This window comes from Ptychodera flava, chromosome 4 (genome assembly GCF_041260155.1).
Source record: "Ptychodera flava strain L36383 chromosome 4, AS_Pfla_20210202, whole genome shotgun sequence".
Classification (NCBI taxonomy): domain Eukaryota; kingdom Metazoa; phylum Hemichordata; class Enteropneusta; family Ptychoderidae; genus Ptychodera; species Ptychodera flava.
This window is the reverse complement of record NC_091931.1, coordinates 32,922,701-32,947,396: the sequence shown is the minus strand read 5'-3', so window position 1 is coordinate 32,947,396 and position 24,696 is coordinate 32,922,701.

The following is a 24,696-nucleotide window of genomic DNA, read 5'->3' as shown; positions in this document are numbered from 1 at the left end:
TCGGATTTTAAAAATGGAAAAAATAAGAAAAGTAAAAATCAACAAACATCAAACCCCCTTTCAAGGGACGAAAAAAATCCTGTAGAACCCATAAAACTCGGCAAAGCAAAGGTGAACATAGTCGCAAAAAGATGTACGTGAAGAGACAAAATGCTCATCCCGCAGACTCATCAAGCAACGAGTGAAAGACAACACAGTTAGCGTTAAACAACAAGAATAAGCAATGACAAGGAAGCCAATGTGCCACCTAACGCTATAGCCAAAAGGCCAAAGAAAAGTGTTAACTAGTACATTGCGGTGGCATTCGGTGAACAAGTTCAAATCAGAGGTACTAAAAGTGTCATTCTCGATATAGTTGACCGTCAATGTACAGTTTACCGTTGACAAAATGGGATCGTTTACCCTACTTGAAAGCTTCATCCATCACTGGACCTAGCTAGGAATTAGAGACCACGGGTCCGAAACCTTTTAGCAATCGTTCTGTTTTTAGGGGCCCAAGCTTATCGGCTGGGCCCCTACTTTTAAAAAATCTGATATAATCTATAAAATCTGAAACTCCATTTGAATTGAAATTTCACACATGTCATCACCTAAGTGAGTACTATCAAGTTCACGAAAGGCATTTGGATCGGCCACGTTGTTTGGCCGCCATATTTGAATATTTTGTAAAATCGAATTTAATCTACAAAAATCTTAAACTCCAGAACCAAAACACCATTTGAACTGAATTTTACTCATGCCATCATTGGTGCGAGTACTATCAACTTTGCAAAAGGCATACGGATCGGTCACATGGTTTGGCGGTCATATTGTTTTTTGCAAAAAAAGCTATGATAACCACCAAATAATGTTCAAAAATCTTCTTTTCCCGAACAAATGCACCATTTTAACTGAAACTTTGCTCATATCTTCCTTAGCTTGAGTACTTTCCAGTTTGTGAAAGGCGTATGGATGGGTCAGGAGGTTAGGCGGCCATACTGGTTTTCATAAAAATCAACAATAACCACGAGATATATTCAAAATTCCACTTAACGAGAACAAAAAGACCATTTCAGCCAAAATGTAGCCTTAGTGTCCTCGGTACAATAACTGTCAAACGTCGCAACAGCTTGCATCCCGCCAATGCTGCTTTCAGCTTTAATTTATTATTATTATAACTATTCTTCTTCTTCTTGGTTTTTCACCTTTTTGTCTGATTTTAATTTTGCTTTTCGTCTCAAAAATTGAAATGATTTGATGTATATTTTTCTTTACAGGAGTTTTATTTTAGTAATAAACGTTCATTTGAAAAATCAAAATCAAAATCAAATTCTTTTTCTTATTTCGTCCTTTTAAACGCAACTGCCACACAAAGACCGTTGCACCTAGAAACTTCAAATTTGGCGCAGAGGCAAAACTCCTGACAAGTAATTTTTAATCACATGAACATAACAATAGGTCACATGACCTGGCGGCCATTTTGAACATAATCTGTAAATTTTACCTCATTTGCATAAAAATTAATCAATCAAAATTTTGTTCTTACTTTTTGTAGACCAAGGGGCCAGTCTCCTTTATGCCAAATATCAAGGGCGTAGACCCTGCACATTTTGAGAAGAAGATTGTCTAAAATAATAATTTTTCTGATTTTTCAATGACCTTTGACCTGCCCTATAAATTTTGCAGCTAAGCTATGGCAAAGACTTATTCTGGCCTATGTAAGTGTCCCAGAGGGCTAGTGTCTACTGAACAATGACCAGTTGGGGACCAAATTGCACACCTGAAATTTACAAAGCATTGCGCAGCGAGTGAGGCGTCCGTCTAAAAACCATTTGTCATGTGGTCACGGTTGACACAGCTTGTGAATATATCAAATCGGCACTGAATATTATTATGTTTGGCATTATCAGAAGGCAGAAAACAGCACCTATGTACTGCTTGACGTGGCAGAGTTTTTATAACGGACCAAAGCGTCCTATTTTCAACAAACTGATACAAAATAACGTTTCTCATTTTATGATAGCCTTTGACATCCCCTGAACTGGAACAACCGGAAACCAGGGCTCGAAATTTGCGGTAGTCCCGCGGCCACAGACTACCGACTTTTCCCTGGGGCTACCAAAACCCATAAAATGGTAGCCTACACGGACTACCAAAGCCTGGGACATGACATTACTTAGTGGGCGACATGATGTTGATCGCTGTGAGATGACCGACGCTCATACAGTCAACCCAGCTGGGCACAGAAAGGACATGTCGAATTCGTTGCGACAAACTTTCAATAAAATATCATTATCTGAACTGATGTACTTTGATGACAGGCTCGGGAAATGATGGCCAATGAAAATTCATTTTCATAGTCATTTAATCACAATTTATCAGTCACAATTAAACACAAAATTATTCAAACTGCAAAGAAAAAGCTGTCGGGCCATCCACAACTTACGCTTTCCGAAGTGTACGAGATCATCCCATGATATGGTGGGGAAATATAGTCAAAATTGCCACGAAAGTATTAGGAACATGACTGTACCAAGTTGTCATCCTGAAATTCATAGCCAATCTATTTTAGCCATGTTATGTTTACACATGCTGAGTGAAAAGTATTTGTCATTGCGAACATCAAAATTTGCACATAAGCTCTGCGTATGTGTGAATAGGTCGTCAAACTTTGAGGCGTCACCGTTGTCCACTACACATGCTATACCGTTCTCCTAAGGCTATGATCTGCAGGTATTGATGTCAAATGACTGGAAAATTCACTTACTGGATAGAATTATGCAAAATAAATCGTTCATTGTCTAGATATAAATAAAAATATCCTTTACAAAAAAAACCTCTTCATTCATGCATGGGCTACCAGACCTTGTCGCTGGGCTACCAACTTCAAAAAATGGTAGCCCAATGGGACTACGTTAATTTCGAGCCCTTGGAAACGTCGCTGATATAGCGACCATAATCCCCCATCATAAAAAGTGCATGTAAACATTTGACGAGCGTGTACTTTGTGCTCCAGGGACTAGTGACGCTGTTTGTATTTTGAACTTTCCCATGCCCTTGATGATTTCGTATCAGTATTAGTTTTTATTGCAGTGTCATAAGATTGAAACTATTTCTAAAATGTGACCTCTTCTCCGCACTAACACAGGATACGTTGTTAATCTTTCAATCTATGATAAAATTGTTAATAAAACAATAAACAGATTCTACTTTACAGCACATATAAGTCATACACTAATTCAATGTTTGAGACGTTTCTAGTATACCTTAGATAAAAACGGTCCCTAGACCTGAAAGAAACTGTATTTCTTGTTCAATAGGACATCATAGCTGACAATGTTAATTAGTCTTGGAGGTCTGGTTGTCTCTGGCAGAGGAAATGCCCTCTAGATACATGATTGTTGACAGACCATTTTGGGTTAAAGTATCGTCCAAATTGGTAAAACTTGGGAAATGAAATTCACGTGGAAAAGAGATCTTATCCTTATTGCAGTCTGACTATGGAAAACATCATGGCAAGAAAGTGACCAAAAAAGGGAATGAAAGGCTCATTTCAATTCAATAGAACTTTATTTATCCCAAACATGGGCAATTAAAAAGCGTGGCTCAAATACAACATCAAAAAAATATATAATACAAATTTACAAAATGGTAGGAGACGCAGGACTATACAAAAAACAGTTTAGGAATCATTTAAAAGCCGCACAGCGGTTGGAATGAATGACAACTTGCGCCGGTTTGACCTGCAAGCCGGGTATCTAAAACGCCGACCAGAGGGAAGTGTGTCGAACTCTGCTGATAAAATATGATCACAAGACAAAAGAATTGAGCGGGCTTTCCTGAGTACTTGCTGATTATAAAACGTAGAAAGACTTCTCTGGGGTATACCAATTAGTTTTGAGCTAAGTGAAACAATTCTATCAAGTGAAGTTTTGTTTTTAACAGACAGATTTTGATACCAACAAATGAATGAAAATGAGATAACGCTTTCAATGTAAGATTTATAAAAAAGAGATAAAATTTGTCTAAAATCTATTTCCTTAATTGTTGCAAAGTAAATTTATTTCAAATTAAACAGCTAAGCATTCAATGGCAAGCTGAAAATACTTGTATGGTGCAGTTTGTCTTAAAGCAGTTATATAACCTCATATAATTTGTTGGTGATTAAAGTTAACTATTGACCCGGTCTGTATGGTGAGAAGAAGACATAAAGAACGCGATAATGTACACCACCATTGGAACTATTTGGGATAATTGGATCTTCATATTTTTCAAATTTCTCAAAAGTGTTAGGTGCTCTAGAACTGAATGTTGCAATATTATAAATTACTCATAAAACAAATGTATAACGTAAAAAGAAAAGCGTATGAGCTTACATTTGCAGATTAAACCGACATTACTTCACAGTCCAATTATCCCAAAATAGTTCCCATCGTGTTGTATACAAAAGTGTAAGCATCTTTGTGCGGTTACTTGTACATTAGACAAGATTTTACGATAATATCTACAGCTAAAGCTATTGCATACTGCATGTGTACAAAGTACGCTTATTCATAGTGTTCAAAATCACTTAAGGGAACGAGCACATTAACGGCAGGGGGGGGCCCGGAAGAGAAAATATGTGGTGCGTATATTTTTTACAGGCCCCCCCCTAACACCAGCAAAAATTTTAGTGGCCCCCCCATCACCGGCGACAAAATTTTTGTGGCCCCCCCTCCCCAAAAAAGAAAGATTACATAGGTACAAAGTTGTACACATATATAATCCTTATAACTTTTAATATATGCTTTAGTGAAAACAACATTCTTGCATTCTTGAAATAAATAATAAACAAATAAATATATAAATAATAAACAAATAAAATAACTTTACTTCAACTGAGTATCTGTATGATGTTTTCAGATGTTGGGGAAAAATGTATAACATGACCATTGTGATTTCAATGCACTTTCCACAACCCAGTGTCTGCCTTTCTATGACTACCCAAGATATTCAATGTTACTCCACTGTAATGACAGTCTGCCATTGGAATAGTCCTTCATGGGCTAACTATAAAAGACCCATTAATGCCATTTTTCCTCCTTTTTTTCAGTATTTTTTTCCTGTGTGTCCACTACGTATTCTAGTTCTGAACTGCCTATTAGCCAGTCCACATTCCTGTGTGGAACAGGTTGAATGGTTATTTGAGGAAAATAGGCAGTCCATAGCAGTCCAACCTGCCACATGCCAGTATTGGAAATATGACATGTTAAAATTTGAACATTCATCACTAGCTATGCATGTGAAATCAGACTCAGCCATGTGAAGTAACCATTCATTAGCAGTCCTATTGATTCATGATAGAAGGGAAGATTGTCAATGGATTGAATGGTAGCTTACACATGTGGCAGTAAAAATTTAGACATGCATTAATAAACTCCAAGGACTGACTTGTTGTCAATTCTCATGTTTTCACATCCCTATTGTCTATTTAATTTAAATAAATTAGGCGGCACTCATGTGTAGAGTTGATTTTACTTGGGTTAAGTTTTTCAGGTGAAATTACTCATGTTTGCACTATAGAAATGGCACATGGGTCACATTTACCAGTTAAATTGTTCTCAGACTTAGATATTTAGTGGCTACAGAAGCAACAGTTTGCCATTTTAAAGTGACAGTATAAAGCTGTAAGTTTTTGATTTTGTTAATATTTTTGTTATGTATCAACTGCACTTACTTCATTGGTTCACAAATTTAAGTTGAATTAGCTCGTTGATATTATCAATACAACCAACATACACTTTGTGTGCATGTATATTATAAAAGTTCACTGTTATTGTGTTCAATTGAAGTTTAGTCCAGACCAAAATGTGTTTACCAACAATAACAATGCTGACTGTACATAATACAGGTCGTGAAGACTGGATATTTGAACGTGTTTTAGAAAATAGAATAACATTAGCAATACTGGCTAACATGATTTTGAAAAGAGAGAAAAACCTGTAGTCGATGTACGAAGAACACAATTTCTGCCAAAATTATGAAGTTACAATCTATCCCTTAAATATAATTAGCATTGGTTTCATTCATTTCCATTCAAAAAAACGAGACTAGGATTTTCAGTATAAACCAATGAATATGACAAGAGGGAAGTCATGCAGATGGCTGCAAACGTCTGTGAGCAGCCTCTAAATTAAATCAGCACAGATCAAATTTTAAACATCGTTTATTTTTATTTCAAAATGTGCAATAATAAACACATGTTCACCGCTAAATATTCCATATGATCGGAACCTACATTCCATTGAAAGGTACTCACATTTCCAGACGTAATATGGTTGGATCTGTCATTTATTTTTTCTCATACGGTCCACGTTTTCGCGTACGTCCGTCAGCAACTGGCTATGCAGTCATGTACATGTACGTCAGATCATCACACAACAACGACGAACACACTTGCGACGGTTCTGCATCTGCCATTGTAAAACTTTCGCGATTACAACTTACATAAAACTTAATGGAAACGCAGTACAGGTACTGTTCATCCCCAAACCGTTCAAAAGTCGAGCCGGATGGACTAACGCTTCTGACGATGTATGATGTCGTGACTTTGGAAAGAGTTGTGTTGGAAGAGTGGACGGGACGCAACAGGGTATGCACGTAAGGGTCCCGTAAATGAGTAAGCTGGAATTTAACAAGGCTGATCAGAATTGCAACAGGGTTCACTTAGTGTGTTGGACGTCCGTATTTTAACTGATCTCTTCATATAAAGTCAATTTTTGCTTATTAGAAAAATCTAAAAGAACAGTTTACGCGTACTTGAAATGTCAAAATTTTGCGACGATCACGACCCTTGACCTTTCGAATTTGACTAATGCTTTGTGTTCCCACACGATCGTTATCGGATATCACATTGCATCTCTCAAATGAGATTGCGCAGATTTAGTTTTGAAGTAATGGACCAGCTGAATCCTACGAATTATGGCTGATTTCTCGGTCATTTCTTCCCCCAGTGACGACACATTTTTAGTCAAAACAGCAAGTGACTTAGGTCTAAGTGGTAATGTTTCAGTTGGCATGAAGGTAAAGTGTATTTCCCCGCGACAGTGTTGGATGCAGTGACCGAGATAGCAAGTCGTCGTGGACGATAATTTTCCATTCATCCGGTAAGTTGAAATGCATATTTATAAAGGACAATTACGAAATTAGTATGCCTTATAGAGAGGCTTTTCTCTGCACACTGATGTTTTCCTGGGAAGCTTGATTTTGTATATGGCCCGACATTTTTAACCTGAGCTTTAGGGGTGAAAAGAAAGTACGTATCTGTATACCTGGACAGGGCGGAGGGAGGTGTACAGTGTGGCCATTAACGCAAAACAAAGCTGGGCTTGAACAACGCCTAAGCTTAGTTTGCGTCCATGATCACTCAGTGCAAAAACACTGCTATAAAAAAAATAGGCGAAATGAAAATATTAAAAAAAAACAAAACTACCGGTAGATCGTAGGATGAACATGGCTATGTAAACTTATGATTGTTTGTACCACCGGTCTTACTTGCATTTTTTACTTCTTTTATACATCATCCACATGGTTAGTTTTAAAATCCATTGTTAATATGATATTGCCAGGTAAGAAGCCTTGTATTGAAAGACAGAAAAAATATTTAGAAATGTGAAACGTCTTAATTTTCAAGGGACAGCAGCTGTAATTTTTAATGATTTCAATAATTTGTTTGCCTCATGTATAAACATACTTTCTTGTATTGATTCAAATTATGAATTGTGATGCCCTCACTTTGTAAAGATGTACATAAATTAATCGGTATAGTGGCTGTGGCAACTAGTCAAGTCAATACAACATACACAAACCCAATACATTTATAGACATATATGTTACACTTTCAATGTATTAATTTTGCACTCGCAAAGATGTAAAAATTCCTCTATGTGTATGTAACAAATCACACACATGTTCTGAAACTTTATTGTAAAGTTGTCGTCTTAATAAATGTTGCTAAGTTCATTCTCGTCTTTCTGTTTCATTTCAGTGTGCATGTCAGCCAAGCCCAAGAAAATTTGGCAAGAATAATCATGACTTACGTAAAGAAGTCTTCAATGTCAAATTTCAAAACAAAATAGGACATAAAAGACAAGACTTGGCCAGAGTTAAATGAACTCTTTTAAAACTAATCTTGGACTAAATCACTTTTCACTGTGTCTATGAAATTTGTTGAAGCCAAAAATTTAATTATTAAATGGTCATCAGACTTACAGATATGTTTTGTGCTTTTTATTTTGAACTTTTGGAAAGGTGAGTCTGCTTGTGTTTGCTGTGTTCAGGTGAGTCAGAGTTGCTTTTAACTCTGTTTGGCCTGTCTTAGTTTTAGGCCAATATGGTTAAATTACATCTCCAACCATTGTATCATATAATTCACCGAAAGAGGCTGTGTTAAAAAGTACTTGATTTTACTGGAATTTGATTTCACTTATTTGATGTTTGCTTACACCTTGCAAACATGCAAATGTAACAATGTTTACCAAATTCATAACGGCAACATCAAAATAAGTAAAATCGGGTGTCAAATCAGTACTTTTTATGGTGCTCTTTTTCTGCCAGGATGACCCTGTCATTTATATGTGCATTCAAAATAACCATTCGTGTGAGTGGATTCAGAATAACCATTCGTTCACATGTATGTGAATGGCTAGCTCATTTAAATATTTCGGCCTATACACATGTTACCTACGTGCTTCTGAAATGAATGTGGACTGCCTGACTGCCTATTCCCTATGCACATGCATTAAGCCATGCCAACTAGCCATGTGAATGCTAATTTCACATGGTACTGACAGGCATTCCTGTTCTATAAGGGATTCCTATAGCATGATGAAATAACCAGTTTCAACCGAGCCTCTGTATCGTTACCAACCATTATTACTGCTGATAAATTAAGTCAATTTTCAATAATAATATTGCTCATTTTACACATAACAACTGCATTGTGAGGTTTAAGACTTGGTATTTCATCATGCTACAAGAAGTTTAACAAGGAACTCCAGCTTCAACAAGGAACAAAAATGCTGAAAAATATTCTCTGTCTGTCATGGTGTAAACAATTTTGGTGGCCCACCCCTTACTTTCCCTGGAATTTTCATGGCCCACCCCAAGAACACTCATTTTTTTTCGTGGCCCCCCATTTTCTCTTCCGGCCCCCCCTGCCGTTAATTGTGCTCGGTCCCTAAGGTGGAGTTGCATGTTGCCATCGCGGTTTTTCAAAGGAATATTTCTCCTCTGACATGACAAGAAAACCCTTTCGTGATATTTTCAAAAAGTAGAGAATCTAAAGTTTACTATGGTAGCAATAGTTTACTCGAAAAATGAAGGGGGTGCATATTTGGGGTTAAAACCTCAAGTGTGGTATTAATGATAAACATTAATTTAAGAAAAACCATTGAAACTATTATCTGAAATGTTATATTTCGCTTGAAAATAAGTATATGTAGAAAAAACGACTATTTTATTTTGCATTATCTATCCTCAGTCTAAAATGGCATTGGTTGAAAGACTGGCACTCAAAAAGTGATTAAAATCATGAGTAGCAAAATTAAAACACCTCTTATTCAAAATGTAAGAATTTCTTTGCAAGACTAAATAGTCTTTTTAATTTATATGGTATTTAAAGAGCATAACGTGAAAATTTCAGAAAATTTGACCCAGCCTGAGTGGAGTTAAATTCTTTGGAAATCTTGAAAATTGGAGAAAAAAGAAGTCATGAAATCGGGTGATTTGGATACATTTACATAAATTAACATTTCTTTATCACGTAAGGCACGACTGCTTGATGAGCTAGATAGTGAACCAAACCAATATTTTAATCTAGGGTTAACAGGTAAGTTAAAATTGAATGAATATTTGCAAAGAACTGGATTAAAAAATGTTTTGTTTGTGGCTCCCTCCTTTTCATGCAGCAAAAAAGGGGCAAACAGATTTTTTCGATAAACATGAGAGGATTAGATGAAGTACTCTTGTTTGTATAGAAAGGTGGTCTTCATGCACTTCATTTATTACGAAATGTGGCTTAGGTCTCGAGCTTAAAACGGCTTATAACCTAACTGGATGGAAACTTTTCTTAAGTTATAAGTTAACAACATCTGCAACGTTAATCCCCGGGTTAACTGTAACTACTGTGTCGATACCACAGGGTGTAATCTCCTAGCTTCTGTAAAGATGTATTTTCAACATGGTCTGCAATTAGACATAAAACATATGAGAACAAATTCATTTGGAATAATCAAAATATTGTAATCCATGGTCAGTCAGTTTTAACAGAGATTTTATTGATGCGGGTTTATGGTATGTGAATGATTTTTATGGTAGAAATTGAAATTTTATTCCCTTTGAATTCTAGTTAAAACATTGTGTACCTAAGCGGTTTTTCATCATCCATTCTGTGGGCTTGCATTGTACCTTTTGTTACAAAACATAAATATCCTTCAAAATATCCTTCAAAACAAGCTTCTGTGCAACTAAAAGGGCTTGAAGCCCTGAGGGGAACAAGCTGTATAATCAATTTACCTTACAAACAAAATCATTACATGACATTTTGATGTATAAACTTATCATCATGGAAAATGTGACCTCCCGCGGATGCCCCTTTAAAATGTGACCTCCCGCGGATGCCCTTTAAAAAATGTGACCGTCCCCGATGCCAATTTCTAAAATGTGACCCTACTCCTAAAATCTCGAAGTTTGCATTGTGCGCATAACCCAGGGATTACCCTGGCTCAAGAACTGCATGATATAAAATCTCACATAAATTAAACAGTGGGAGAATTTCAAAGTCTGTGGGAACCTAACTTTCCCTGATTTTCTGCATATTGGTTAATTTGCATAACAATACACCCAGTGTGACAGTTTTCAGACAACCTGAGTTTCCAGACATTTAATGAAAATGCTGTTTGTTGTACTCACTTCGCTCCATATTGATAGCGTTTTACAAGTCATGCTACCGCATGTTAAGTCAGGTGACGCTGCCGTCCCATTTTGGATAGTTTTTTTTCGGTAGAAGCCATTTTGGGCTACAAATTTGGCGAAGTTAGCCACACCGTATGATACAAGGTGTCGAACGCAACACAAAGAGACAGCCCGTGTCCGATATCTAAGCGCCATAATACACGTCGAAATATAGTTGCGTCGTCCATGGATTGAACGTAACTAATTATCACGAAATATTTCCATATAGTATTCTATAGTATTTCCATATAGTATTCTGTAGTCCAGAATAGTGCATTTTCGTTTTTTCTTCGCACTACCACTCGTACTGGACACGATTCCTTCGAAAGCGCCATTTTGAACGACGCCAACACGCTGACAAAACTTCCTGTTGGCAACCAATCACAACGCTGTTTGGTTCTAGCTTTTCCTAGCGTAATTATAGCGCTCTCTACGGTGACACAGTGAGTGGTTCTGTACTGAAAACCTGCCAAACATATGAATTTAGATCGCGTATAAATGTTTCACGTACGCGCCATTTGCATTATCGGCGTGACTTTTTTGCCCTATTGATTTTTCTGAATGCGATTTTTCTGATTTTTGAGCTTAAATATCGCGTTATCGCGCCCCACAGTGATCCCTGATAACCTTGATAAAATGACTTTGTTATATTAAAGCGAAGGTATTAAAGGGGCATTTTGCCGTAACTTTTGGTCATACATTTATTTTTATTGTTCTGTATATCACATGCTGTTTCCTCATATACTCCCTACATAGCATGTCAATATGCCAAGTATTCTGCTTGTCAACAAGCCCATACACGTGTAATGACTATTGTTATTGTCGACAGATAAATTCTTGTCCAGATTTGAATTCAATGTTCAACAGTAACAATGCTTACTGTTTTGAAATATAGGATGTGTTCATAAAGCTAAATACTGGGCGTTTCATCACACCTGAAGGATTTGAACCAGGAACTGCAGTTGATGCACAGAACAAACAGATACTGTAAAAATAGCTAAAAGTAGAGCTGATGGAGCTTTTCACTGATTGATGGGGTAGTTAAACATTTTAGAACGCCCAGTGGGTGTGAAACTTTGGAAATAAACAATTCAAACTCTGTTTGCTTAATACTCATATCATGATTTCCACTTTCTACCAGATCGTTCACGTAATTGGAGAACTGATATATGTTATGTTAGTGTCAGTATAACTATCATTGTCACTGTTTGTAGATTCACTAAGTCTTAATCATTTCCGTAGTTTAAGGACTGGTCAGAAATTACGAGGAGGAAGACCGGTGTTTTTCGGATGCGGGTTGCAATTTTTCACTCTAGCATTTTCGCATGCCTTTTTGGAGGGTCGCCATTTTAATGCAACTATAAGAAGCAAAAATGAGGCTGATATAATGCTTTGTCCATAATGCACTGCATGAAATCAGCCATTTACACTTCCGGCTCGGCAACGGTATATTACCGTTCGACATCGGTTCACTGGCTGGGCCGACTGGACCGGAAGCGAACCGTCGGTTGTTTACCTTGCGATACGTTACTTAGCCGTCAGCTTCTCCGCTTGATAGGCTGGCGTATACGACATGGCATAAAATTTCCCTGAACCAGCATTGTTGAACTAAACCACAGAAAAATAGAAAGACAGACTAGCAACGGGTATTGTTCAACGTGTTAAGCGCGTAACCCTTCCATGTACGCCCCTCCTCAGGTACCTCTGGACTCTCTTTTCCGAAGAGTGCAGACCATGCACCTTTCGGTAGTTTCCGGATTTTCGCCAATATTTAAGCGATACTATGTTAGAAAAGTTCGTGTTGTTGTTGTCGTGTGGTGCTGAGCGTAATTGGAGTGCTGGCGAAAAGCTATCAAAGTTTAACATTTCAAGGAATAAACTCCTTGAAGGTGTAAAAAGTGGGTTGAAACGCAAGTCTTTTAATCTTTGTAACAAAATATCAGTCAAATTTACAGATGATGGGGGGTCTTCAGAGGTAGCAGTTGATGCTGGTGGACCAATGAGAGAAATGTTGACACTTTGTTTGAATCATATCACAAATTCTCAGCTGTTTGATGGTGATGCAAAATCAAAGTATATTTCCTATGTTGGCAAGTGTATTGATGAGAATGAATACACTGTAGAAATAGCGGACGCCAGACGCGTCTTTACGCGTTCAAAATGTAGACGTCGGTGTTCAAATTTGAACTTCTAGTGTTCATATTGTGAACACTAGTGTTCATATTATTAACAGTGATGTTCTAACCTGAACACGGAGTGTTAACAACCATCTCCTTCAAGTGTTCAAAAACTCAGTAATACAGAAATTTTACAATACTACAAAACAATTGACAATCTTTAGTGTTTACACTTTACTATGGCAATATTAAATTTACTACTGCATTGTTGTCCGGCAAACGTACATTGATTTTGATGTAACGAATTTCCCACTTAGTGAAAAATATCTCCGGTCTAAAATTATTGAAAGTATGTTTGTTCTAAAAAAGGAGTATACAAAATAATTTTACACGTTTATTACGGGTTAAAATTTTGAAATTTTGAAAAGAAAATCAGATAACCACCCTGAACGCTTTAATTTTAACATCGGCGTGCAAGAGGCGTTCTACTTCTAAACACTTGGTGTTCAAGTTTGGTGCCTTTTCTTATCCCGTCATGCATCAAAACGGAAGTTGCGACATTTTTCTTGTAAACGCACGCTGAAGTCGTGATCGTGCGGAAACTAGACCAGAAAGGGTAAGTTTTCTCTCCAAAATAGTAAAAGGTGTTAAATTTTGAAGCATCTGTATTATTATCCTTTGAAATTATTTATAAAGTAATTTGGAATAGCTAAAATACGTGAAGAAACCTGTTTTGGCAGGTATACCATGCACTGGCTGTGAATACGCAGCGTTGTTTTGGGCGATGGCGTATCGATCGCACTCGGGTCAAGGGTCATCACCACACAACTGTGTCGCGATCGATGATCCTTGATCCGAGAGCGATCGATATGCCACATTACCGCTGCGTAATCACAGCTAACACATGTCTTTTAGTAATCACAATCGCATGTAAAACATTAGTTAAACATAGCAGAGTGTACACTCTATTGTTTCAGTATGTGAGAGTTCGCTTTAATTTTTACTTTTCATAAGTTGATAACAAGAACAAGCCAATATTTTGTAACAGTATCGAAGAGAGGCACTGTATACCAAAGTCACCCCTTTCCTTAATCTACTAAGGCTACCTTGTTTTTTATTTAAAGTCTCATGTCGCCATATTACCTATTGTTGCATTATTTTCAGGATGTAAAAAGTTGGATTTACCTGGTAATCGAAGAAAACAGCTTGAGAACCTCAGTCCATCTCTAATGTAGATTTAAACTTTCGAGGGTCAGTAACTGAATTTTGATAAGTTTCTGTATTTTTGTTCTGAATTTATCTAAGCTTTGGTAGAACGCTATGGTCAATTAAATGTTACCGGAGAATAAGCTTTCAAATACGTTAAGTCTTCTTCATCAGATGCAAGGTTGGAATGAAGAATTAAAGCCGCAAGCGACAGAAAATTCAGAGTGAAAATTTTCACTCTGACTTTTCTGTCGCTTTCTGCTTCAATTCATCATTCCACCCTTGCATCTGATGAAGAAGACTTCACGTCTTTGAAGGCTTATGCTCTCGTAATATTTAGTTGATCATAGCCTACTACCAAATCTTACATTACTTTGTATTGTAGATCAACACGTCTTTTGTTCTCGATTTGTTACTGTTTTTAGCTTTGCCGTTAGCGACGCGAAGAGCTTATCAAATAGATGAATGTGTGGCATCGTTCTCAAAGTTTTACATCCCAAGCTTTTTCTTCAAAACCACCTTTGCGATTCCTCTAATATTTGGAGTACAGGCTCCCAGGGATTACCCTAATTATATATGTTCAAGTTATTATGAAATACGCAAAATTGTATTTTTGAGGCTAATTATGCTATTTGTTTTGCAAAAATCTTCTTCTCCTTTACTGGTGGTTTGACGTCTTCGATATTCTGTAAACATGTCCCTAAGAATGACCTTCGTCAAAATTGTGCTAGTTGTGATGAAATATTCAAGTTTTTTTAATGGCAATTTTTGTTTTTTGGTCAAAAAATCTTTAACAATCTTCTTCAAACTGCTAATTGAACAGCTTTGATATTCGGGACATAAGTTTCTGCGTATAGCTTTTTTCAGATTGATCAAATTATGCAGAAATATTGCTATATTGGTGTTGGAATGGCTACTAGGTTGTTGCCATTGGTTTCAGACTGAAGTTTCGTTTTATAAGTGAATTTTAGTAAGGACTGAATTTTCCAGGTTCAACAGCAATGCTTATTAACACACAGAAAAACTTATCAAACGAAGTCAAAATTAGTTAATGTATTTTTAATTTCTGAAAAGTAGAGTTTTGAAATGCCACCCATTTATTTCAAGGTTTATTTAAAGAATATTACAAACAAACAAACCTTTGTTTATGAAGGACTTTGTTGGACAAGGGAATAGGTTTTTACCTTGCCAAGGACCCACTTTCCCCACTTTCTGCATGTTGTGCCTTACTGTGACACTTTGACAACTTGACATGTTGTGTTTACTTTAGTGTGGACAACTATATACCATGTGCACCAGAGAAGCCTTGACTAACTTTTTTTCTTCAAAATTTACAATTGTCTATACAAGAGGAAATGTCTTTAAGAAACCATCTTACAAAATGGAGTATGCATTTCATACATATACATCTTTTCAACACAATAGGTATGCCAAATTTTGAGCTTTTTCAGATGATTTTTGTACGTTTTAAACAAGTATGAACATAAAACGTAATTCACAATATGGTGATTTTTATTGCTTATGTTTTGATAGGAAGGTGTTGACGCTATTGGTTTTTTTCCTCTGACAAACTTTACATACAAAGTTGCAATGTTTATTTGCCCATTTTACAGTAAATTATTGTATTTTACTCTAGAAATATATCGTGTATTTTTAGAATAAATAATTTTACTATAGATCAATTGTCTGTAATGTTATTTCAAGGCTTGAACACCCCCTGAACGCCCAAATTAAAGGTGTTCAACAAGCGCGCATCATGTGTTCTAGCCTTTAACACACTTATCGTTGAACGGCGTCCATGCGTTCAAAAAGTGTTACAGCCCTTTGAACGCGTAAAAGCGTTCAAGTTTTTGAACATATTCCCTGTGCAACGAGTGTTCAGATATGGAACACCATGGTGTTCAATATACTGTCTGATGAAAACGTAGCGTTCAAAATCTGCACACGTGTGTTCAAAAATTGAACGTTGGTTGAACACGTAGTGTTAAATTTCTGAACGTCTAGAGGCGTTCAAAAAGTGTTACAAAAAGGCGTTTAATTGGTGTTCTATCCTTGAACACTTAACTTTACAGTGTACTACTTCGCTGGTCAACTGATTGCCATGTCCTTAGTTCATGGGGGCCCCTCCCTCCCTTTTTTGATGCTGTAGTGTTTGAGCCAGATGTGCAAAACCTACATTGGATGATCTCCCACAAAATAGTTATGGTAAAATGGAATTAATTAAACTTAAGAATGCCATTTTGTCTGAAACTGACAGTGTGATAACTTGAAGCTTGGAGAATTTCCTTGATTTAGCTTGCACATGGAAAATAAACAGATGTGAATATGACAAAAAGGGTTATCTTGTCTTCATTAAAATGGTATTTATATGGCAGGAACAGACCTACACTTGATCAGTTTAATGGTCTATCTACACTTGGAATACTTGCTGCAATGCAGCAGTATCCAAATAGTTTCAAGACAGCATTTTGCCATCAATTTCTTGCTTTCACAGCAGATATGTTTGCTGCTGAGAACAAGGTAAAATACACGAGAAGTGAATTTGGATCAAACAAATTCAATGTTGAAAGTAATGTGTTGTCCTATTGGGTAGATTTTCTTCAGGATGTTGAAAAGGGTGATGTTCCTGACGTAACACTTCGACAAATCGTCATTTTCAGTACTGGCTGCAGTGAATTTATCTTTGGATTAAGATTAGAAATTCAATTTCTGCATCAAAATAACGAGTCTGGTGCACCATCAAGGTTTCTTAAGGCTAATACTTGCAGCTGTATACTTCATTAACAGTTGTACTAACACATACAATAAGTTAAAAATGATGATGCATTTTGAATTGCAAATGATAAAGGTTTTGGATATGCATGATAATTTTTCTGAACACGTGTAAGCAGACCTCAACTTGTAAACACATTACCTGTGTACATAAAATACCCTCCTCTTTGTTGTTACCATCATGTTATCAGATGCCGGTCTTGATATTTTATGTACTCACCATGGTCCACAGTGGCATGCAACTTTTGAACCACAAAATGTAAGCAAAATCAACATCTAAGGCCAAGAAAAATTAAACGTTTGTCTCATCCTTGCGCGCGTCAATTCAGACCCGCCGCGTCAACCTTTTTTCCTGCTCATGAGAAAATAAAATACAACAAAAAAATAAACGCAAAAATACGCGACGATAGTGCATAACACAGTGCTGTATAAAACAGAACCGTAAACAAAATAATTGACACTAACATTCCATTCAGAACTATACACATATGTCACTGTTATATTACGCTGTCAAAACTGTGCATTGCTGCACTAAAAGTCAAACAGCAGAACTGTTGCTATACAAAAATAATAAAGCAACACTGCTGTGCATTTATCTCTGCGTGCATTCCTATGTTGTTTTCATGTTTTTTTCCCGCGTTCTTGTTGATTGAAGAATAAAAAAATTGAGAGTAAAAATAACCGCGTCACCGCATCATTTTTGAAATATGTCTAAGATGAGAAACAAATTTTTTATTTTTCTTGGCCTCATTAAGCATTTTTCATATTTAATGAAAGTTTTCATCTCACTGTCAGTATATATTCAAATCAGTGTTCTTACAACAGATGGTTTCTCATTTTGCAAGTGGTAGTTTACCTTAAAAGAATAATGTTGTGAAGCCCTTGTAATTTTATCTTACTTTATTTGTGTTTCATTCAGTAGATTGAGTTTGATACAGGTATATAATCAGGGTTCTCAATCATGTTTGCGTTTATTATTACTTATGAGTAGTAAAGGGGGCTGTAAAGCACTTTTGGGTAAGTTAGGGGGTCTTTGTGGGGGAAGGATATAGAATACTTTGGTAAGTTAGGGGGGTCTTTTTTCATTTTTTTAAAGATATAGACCACTGTCATGGCCGACTGGTACAAACGTACGTCTCCTTGGTGATGGAAAGACCCCCTAGCCTAGTGAAAATAGATATTGGCCCCTTTGGAAAGATATAGACCACTTTTTGCCTGGGCTTGTAGATCACTTTAAAAAGATATAGATCACTTTTAAAAAGATATAGACCACTTTTAAAAAGCTATAGATCACTTTTTGCCTGAGCTTAAATATCACTTTTAAAACGATATAGATCACTTTTAAAAAAAGATATAGAACACTGTCATGGCCGCCTGGTAGAAACGTACCTCTCCTAGGTGATGAAAAGACCCCTAGCCTTGTGAAAATAGATGGGCTCGATCACTCTGTGCAGGAGCCTGCTGTATACGAGTGTTTTTTCGTGGAGCAGCACAACTTCGAGCCGAACAAGTAATGTAGGAATGTGGCACATAGGTTATTTGCTTCAGAAGTTGAAAACACTTAGGACGGTAGCACACTATCTGCCCCTGACTTGATGAAGATAAATCCTACAGCTGGTTTTGGAGCTTATCCACAGCAGGATAGTGATGTACACCGTACGTACGGTAATCACATTGGATGCGAGCAAGTCTTCCCGACTTTGCTGCAAATAACAGGGAACAATTGACATTCTTTGCAGTCAGCATGGACGATAAGATGTCAAGAGATAATGTGGTAAGTTCATTTGCTATATATTTAATTAATTTTCATTTTCTTCGATCTTATACATGTATTTTTTGTTCTATGTTGATATGCAGTATCGACCCGACTTGGCTTCGTCTGTCAAACAAGCGGGGAGGGGCGCCGGGGCATGTACATTCATGATTTTAACAGTTGTATTGATATATTATCATTCTGCAACATTCGATAAAGCAGTAGGTAGTATGAGAAATGTGAAATTTTGCTTTTAAAATGTAAACTAAAGGAGCGATGCCATGCTGTACCGCACCGTCCAACATACGCGGCGCTAGCGCCATGCCACTGAAGCCATACAGTCCATTTTGTCCATTTTGAACACGTTACACTTAGCGACGAATACGAGTTGAAGGAAGAGGTTGAAAACAGTGTTAATTTTATAATTTTTCAAGTTCATTGGATCAAATCTATCAATTTTTAAAGAGAACTGACATATCCATTACGGTAGTCGATAGAATAAAATCGTTTTGCAAGCGCTAGGAGTAACGCGAGTGATACCGTCCGTGTGTACTTGACCCGCGAGATAATAATACTGCTTGCGTTCGATCGTCCGGTACTCGCGTAAATCATGGAGTGAAAAATGTGATGATTTCATAAGTATGGTACTAATTTTTATCCTCTCCTTGCCTTCTCAAAAGAATAGGAGTGAATCCCTTTCATCGGCGATGATTTAGAGTGAAAATTGTTGTAAGGAAGAGTGTTTTAACCGCCGATTTTCATGGAAAGAAAATGGTGAAATTTGTCGAGCTGCAGTGCATGCAGTGCATGCAAACGAAATAATCCAGAATAGAACAAAAGGCAACCTGTCAATCATCCAGGGGCCCTGCGAAATTGTTACAATGTTTCAATCGTTCCATTCGAAATCACCCCAGCTGACATCGCGATCGTTCTGCATGCAATGCCGAGTTTGTTTACAACTAACTAAAAGACCTCCGTTTGGCTATCTTTCCACTTCTGCAGTTCTGTGTCCATAGAAATTGTATAACCATTTCAGTCGGATTAAAAGTTAGAAGTCACTCACAATCTGCAGTATCTGTTCAACCAGTGAAACTGCGATGGTTTGTATTCAACACTACACGTACACCGTCTTGGTTACACGTACAACACGGTCCCTCTAGAGGGACCGATCGTGTGGTTACTTGTCCATCAATGCCTTTTAACTACCCTTAGGCTTATAAAACTGCATTTACTATAATGACAGGAAAACAAAATTAATGAAATATCACAGAAGCAGCACTGGCGACGCTTAAAGTGTTTATTTCGATGGTTAAACTGTTAGTGAATAGCACCTCCCGTGATGTGATTCTACAGTCATGCCATGTACTACATAACACGCTGTGCCGATGGGGCTACTTTATACGGGTCCGGAGCTAATCCATGTGCAGGCTAGGTCCACGGTCCCTCGTGCTAGGTCGAAGTCAATGTTCTGTTTTCTATACCTTTGATGGTGCATATATGAGAAAGTCTGACCTATTTTGAAAATTGGGTCCTGTATCGATTCGTGATGTTAAGTTATCGCGGCGATGTTGAAACTTTACAACAATTTCTTTTGATAAACATGCGGAACGGCACGTGCACCGCGCGCAGCGAAACTGTATGATCTTGGGCTAAAAGAAAGGGGGAAACCGCTTAAAACAAGCAAAAGAAAAATAAATCTGCCCTCTTCTAATCTTAAGCTTACTGTTGAGTAGAGGACACGTCCAGCAATTTTCTAAACTGCTTTAAGAAAGAAAATGGAAGCTGTGCATGGTCTACAATTGGAAGCACATACTGTAAACAGAAGCAACCGGTCACATACACGCGACTAGGTCAATGTCTAGCACGGGAGACAGACTTTGTAACAAATTTTTGATCGACAGTCACTCCGTGTGCATGATACCGGAAACTTTCTATGCACAAAGTCCGTGTTGTATGCTGTGGACTGAGTCTATTATTTATTATGACGGTCGGCCGGGGCAATCGAAATCGCGACCGAAACAGCGGCCTGTTTTGATGTCATTTCAAACGTCTCCTATTTGATCTACCGTCTGGTTATCAATGTTCAAAAACTTCGTTTGTTTCTTAAAATTGAATATGTTATCCTGATAAAGTGGTAAACTGTACAATCACAATTTCTTTAACAAGTTACAATGTCAGACGTGATTTTTTTTTTCACGCAAAGTAGTAAGCAATAAGCAAACGCCTCGCTCCCCAGGTTTTTTTTTAACTTTTGTTCTGCGTTGAGTTCAAAGTTCATTGACTTTAGCACCAAATGTAAGGTGACACTGAAACACAAAGGAAATTATGCCGTGTTTGGAATGAGAGCTTGCATAGTTAACAAGCAATTACTACTATATCACCTTGTTTATACTTGTTTTAAATTCTGTTTCAGACCTGTGTTCCTAAGGTAAAAAATAAAAAATAAACCTATGAAAATGATGATAACTGTGAAAGTTAAAATAAAGTGACTAATCAAACAAAAAAATCTAAGAGTTGATCGTTTCATATTTCTTTCCCGTCGATGAACAAGAGCTTCAAACAAATCACACCCACTGATGTAAATTGCAAGCAAATTTATATAAAACACACACGCACAACAACATTATATATACAAAAATTTACATTTATATTGTGCTATTATTTGTATTGAGTATTGTTTGCTTGCTTTAAGTGTTACAGTCACCTTTACTAAATTTGAAATAATTTTTGTTATGCAGTGCCATATTTTTATTTATAATGTCGTTAGATTTTTAAAGAGAAAATCACCTCACTGTTATGTTTTTTTAAATTTTGTATCTATTACCTTCTCCACTATACTTATACAGAACCGGGGGGGGGGGGTAATCACATAATCTGGTGTAGATTGAGATTTATTTTCCCATGCATTCAGCTGTTTAACTCTCCATGAATTTCATTACACTCTTCTGATAATCTTCTTTTCAGGTGGCTGTTGATTCTAATCTGCTGATCGCCAAGAAATAAAGTGGATGACTAGGTTGTACACATGAGACTTTCATCATTAGAAACTAATCCATAGGTTGATGCCAGTGAAATAATCGTGTCTCAAGGAACGTACAGGTGACCATCTACTCCACCCCACCCCGACCCGTCCTCCTTCCAGAATACTGTATCTGTGAAACATTCAACATCAAAGTTTTTCGTCTCATTTCTGCAAAAATACTTGACTCATATTTGGACGTATTTGAAGGACATTTTCAAAGCCTGGGAGAACAACCGTTTTGCTCGTGAGATGATACAATCAGTGACTGTGACACAACATTTCCTTGCTTCACAACTAAAATATGATACATCAGGAAAGTAATGTGGATCCATAGTAATATTTGTATGTTCCAACGCAGTCATCGAAGTATTCATCATGGAAATTTAGGTTAAATACCTGAAAGATACAGTAAATAATTGTCACTGAGAACACAATGCTTGGGTCACAGAGTAGGAAAGAGCATGGAATATTATTTGAAGTTCAGTTGAAAGCAGAACTATGATTCAATACTCAGAAGGTACCTTTCAGGTTATGTTTTATTTCTGCCATCATGAAGAAATAAAGCCAACTGTATGAGGAAATTATGTCAACTTGTGAAGTATGTGGTATCTCACCATGCACTTGGACAACCTTATTTCTATTACTGTTTTTTTTACATTGAAGTCCCCCACCCCAACCCCACACAAGATCTTTTAAATATAGAAAAATAATTACACTGCTAATCCTAAGAAATTGTTTTACCCATAGCTTTCTTCTTTCATTGATATGATTTGGTTTGATGTCCACATGTTTAGAAAAGGTCTGCAAATACAGCTTCTGCTACTTAATTAGCTTAATTATGAAAAAAGAGCACAATATCATAATACAGGCTACACTAAGTGAAAAATAAGAGGATCAGACTATCACTTGTTCCGTTCTCACTGAATAATACCTTTTACTGACAAGAAATTTGTGGTAATGTACAAACCTAGTACAATTCAACCTTTCTATTCACTCTTTGGATTCAATATATCCCCCTACTTGAAGTATCCCCTTTTTCATCCTATACAAGGAGTCTCTCTCAGAATTCGAAACAAACCAACATAGAATTCATCCCTGAGAATTAAGAGCAGATGATTCTCCCTTCAGATTCATACCTTAAAGCAGGGCTCCCCTTAAGTCACCAAAATGATAGCCAACTGATTAGCCAAATCAAAAATTTTGTAGCCACTTTGAGCAACCTTTATCCAGTTTATGATCTCAAGCGTGGCAATTACAGCTTTCTCGTCATTCAGGAGTTCCTCATTTTACAAATCAAGATGTTTTGTATGATGTATCTGATAGTTTTTACATTAAAGAATTGTTTAGGTTTTATTGAATAATCTGGGTTTTTATGACATTTCCAGGATAGAAATACATTTTCATTTCAGATGGTAAACTTTTACCACCAGAAATAAAGTAAGGTATCAATTGAATTCTAAAAATCTGGTAGCAAAGTGAAGTGTATATTAAAACAGGTACAGAACATTTCTGCGGCATTCATTTAGTGTTCACAGAATGATAGCTTGTTATAAGCTACAAGCCTCTCATGTGGCAAATTTATGCAGTCTTCCATAACCAAAATGTTTTAGCCACAAGAAAAAAAAAAATGGTGCAGAAGAAAGCATTTAGTAGCACACTGGCAGTGTAAATATGATTGGCCCCAGTGTTACTAGTATGTCATAGTTGTGATCAAGCAGGCTGAATAGCATTTTGAGTGTGAGTATTTTTCTTGAGACCAAAGGGTTGGCCAAACACAACTCTTGTCAAACAAGACACAATGATATATGTACATTTAATTAAATTACTCACTGCTTGAGAGTGTACATTGTTTTAACTATGATAACATTTTAGCACAGATATATTTTCATATGATATTTTGATATCATCAAGAAATATCTGGTGATGTTCACTTCTACATCATTAAACTGGTGGAATCTGCAAAATTAAAATCATTCAGAATCACATAATTTCTTGTTTAAGTTATAGCAGTTTGAAATAGACCGAATTAATAAAGTTAATGAATTGTTGCTTTAATGTTTACATGCAAAATTGCAATTCACGAACGTGATGATTTGACAATGAATATGCTTACTGCAATTACTTTTGACAATGTCCCTTTGCTATGACTTTTAATAAGATTTAATTTAAAACTGACAGTCAAGCTGAATGCCATTTAAATTGGAAGGCACCTAAGTTATCTTTTACGTATTGGACCACCCTAGGTGGCTCTTTTGAACCATAAATGTACACTTAAAGGGTCTTCATGCATGACATCACATGATGAGATGACCTAGACTTGACCTTTTAGAAAACCTCAGTTTTTCTCCTCTTCCTTTGTATTATTACTCCGTTTGTGAAAGTTTCCTTTGAAATTATGGTTTTTACTATCAAACTGAGTAGTTCCAAGCCAAATTTTTATTCTAGCAAAGTAGGTAAAACTTCTGATAGACGGACGAACGGGACTCACAGAGGCAAAGCAAAGCCTCTGTGTACTGCAGACGGAACAGCAACAATGTTTGTTTTACGTACCAGGGAATTTATTAACTTTGTAGAAAGGCGAGTGAAGTGTTTCAATACATTGCAACTTTGTATGAAGGAGGGTAAACTGTTTCAACATCTTACAACTTTTTTATTGGTAGCTGTAGTTTTTGTTGAGGTGGCACCAGCTGCAGGGCCGGGCAGTAAAAATTCATTAGCCATTATATTCGCCAAACTGGAATTTTTGTAGCCATTTTTAGCTTTCTTTCGCATTTGGCTAATTGGCGATCGGGTAGCGGGAGCCCTGCTTAAAGAGAATATATCACATTTTTGCATTCATACTATAGATTGAGTCC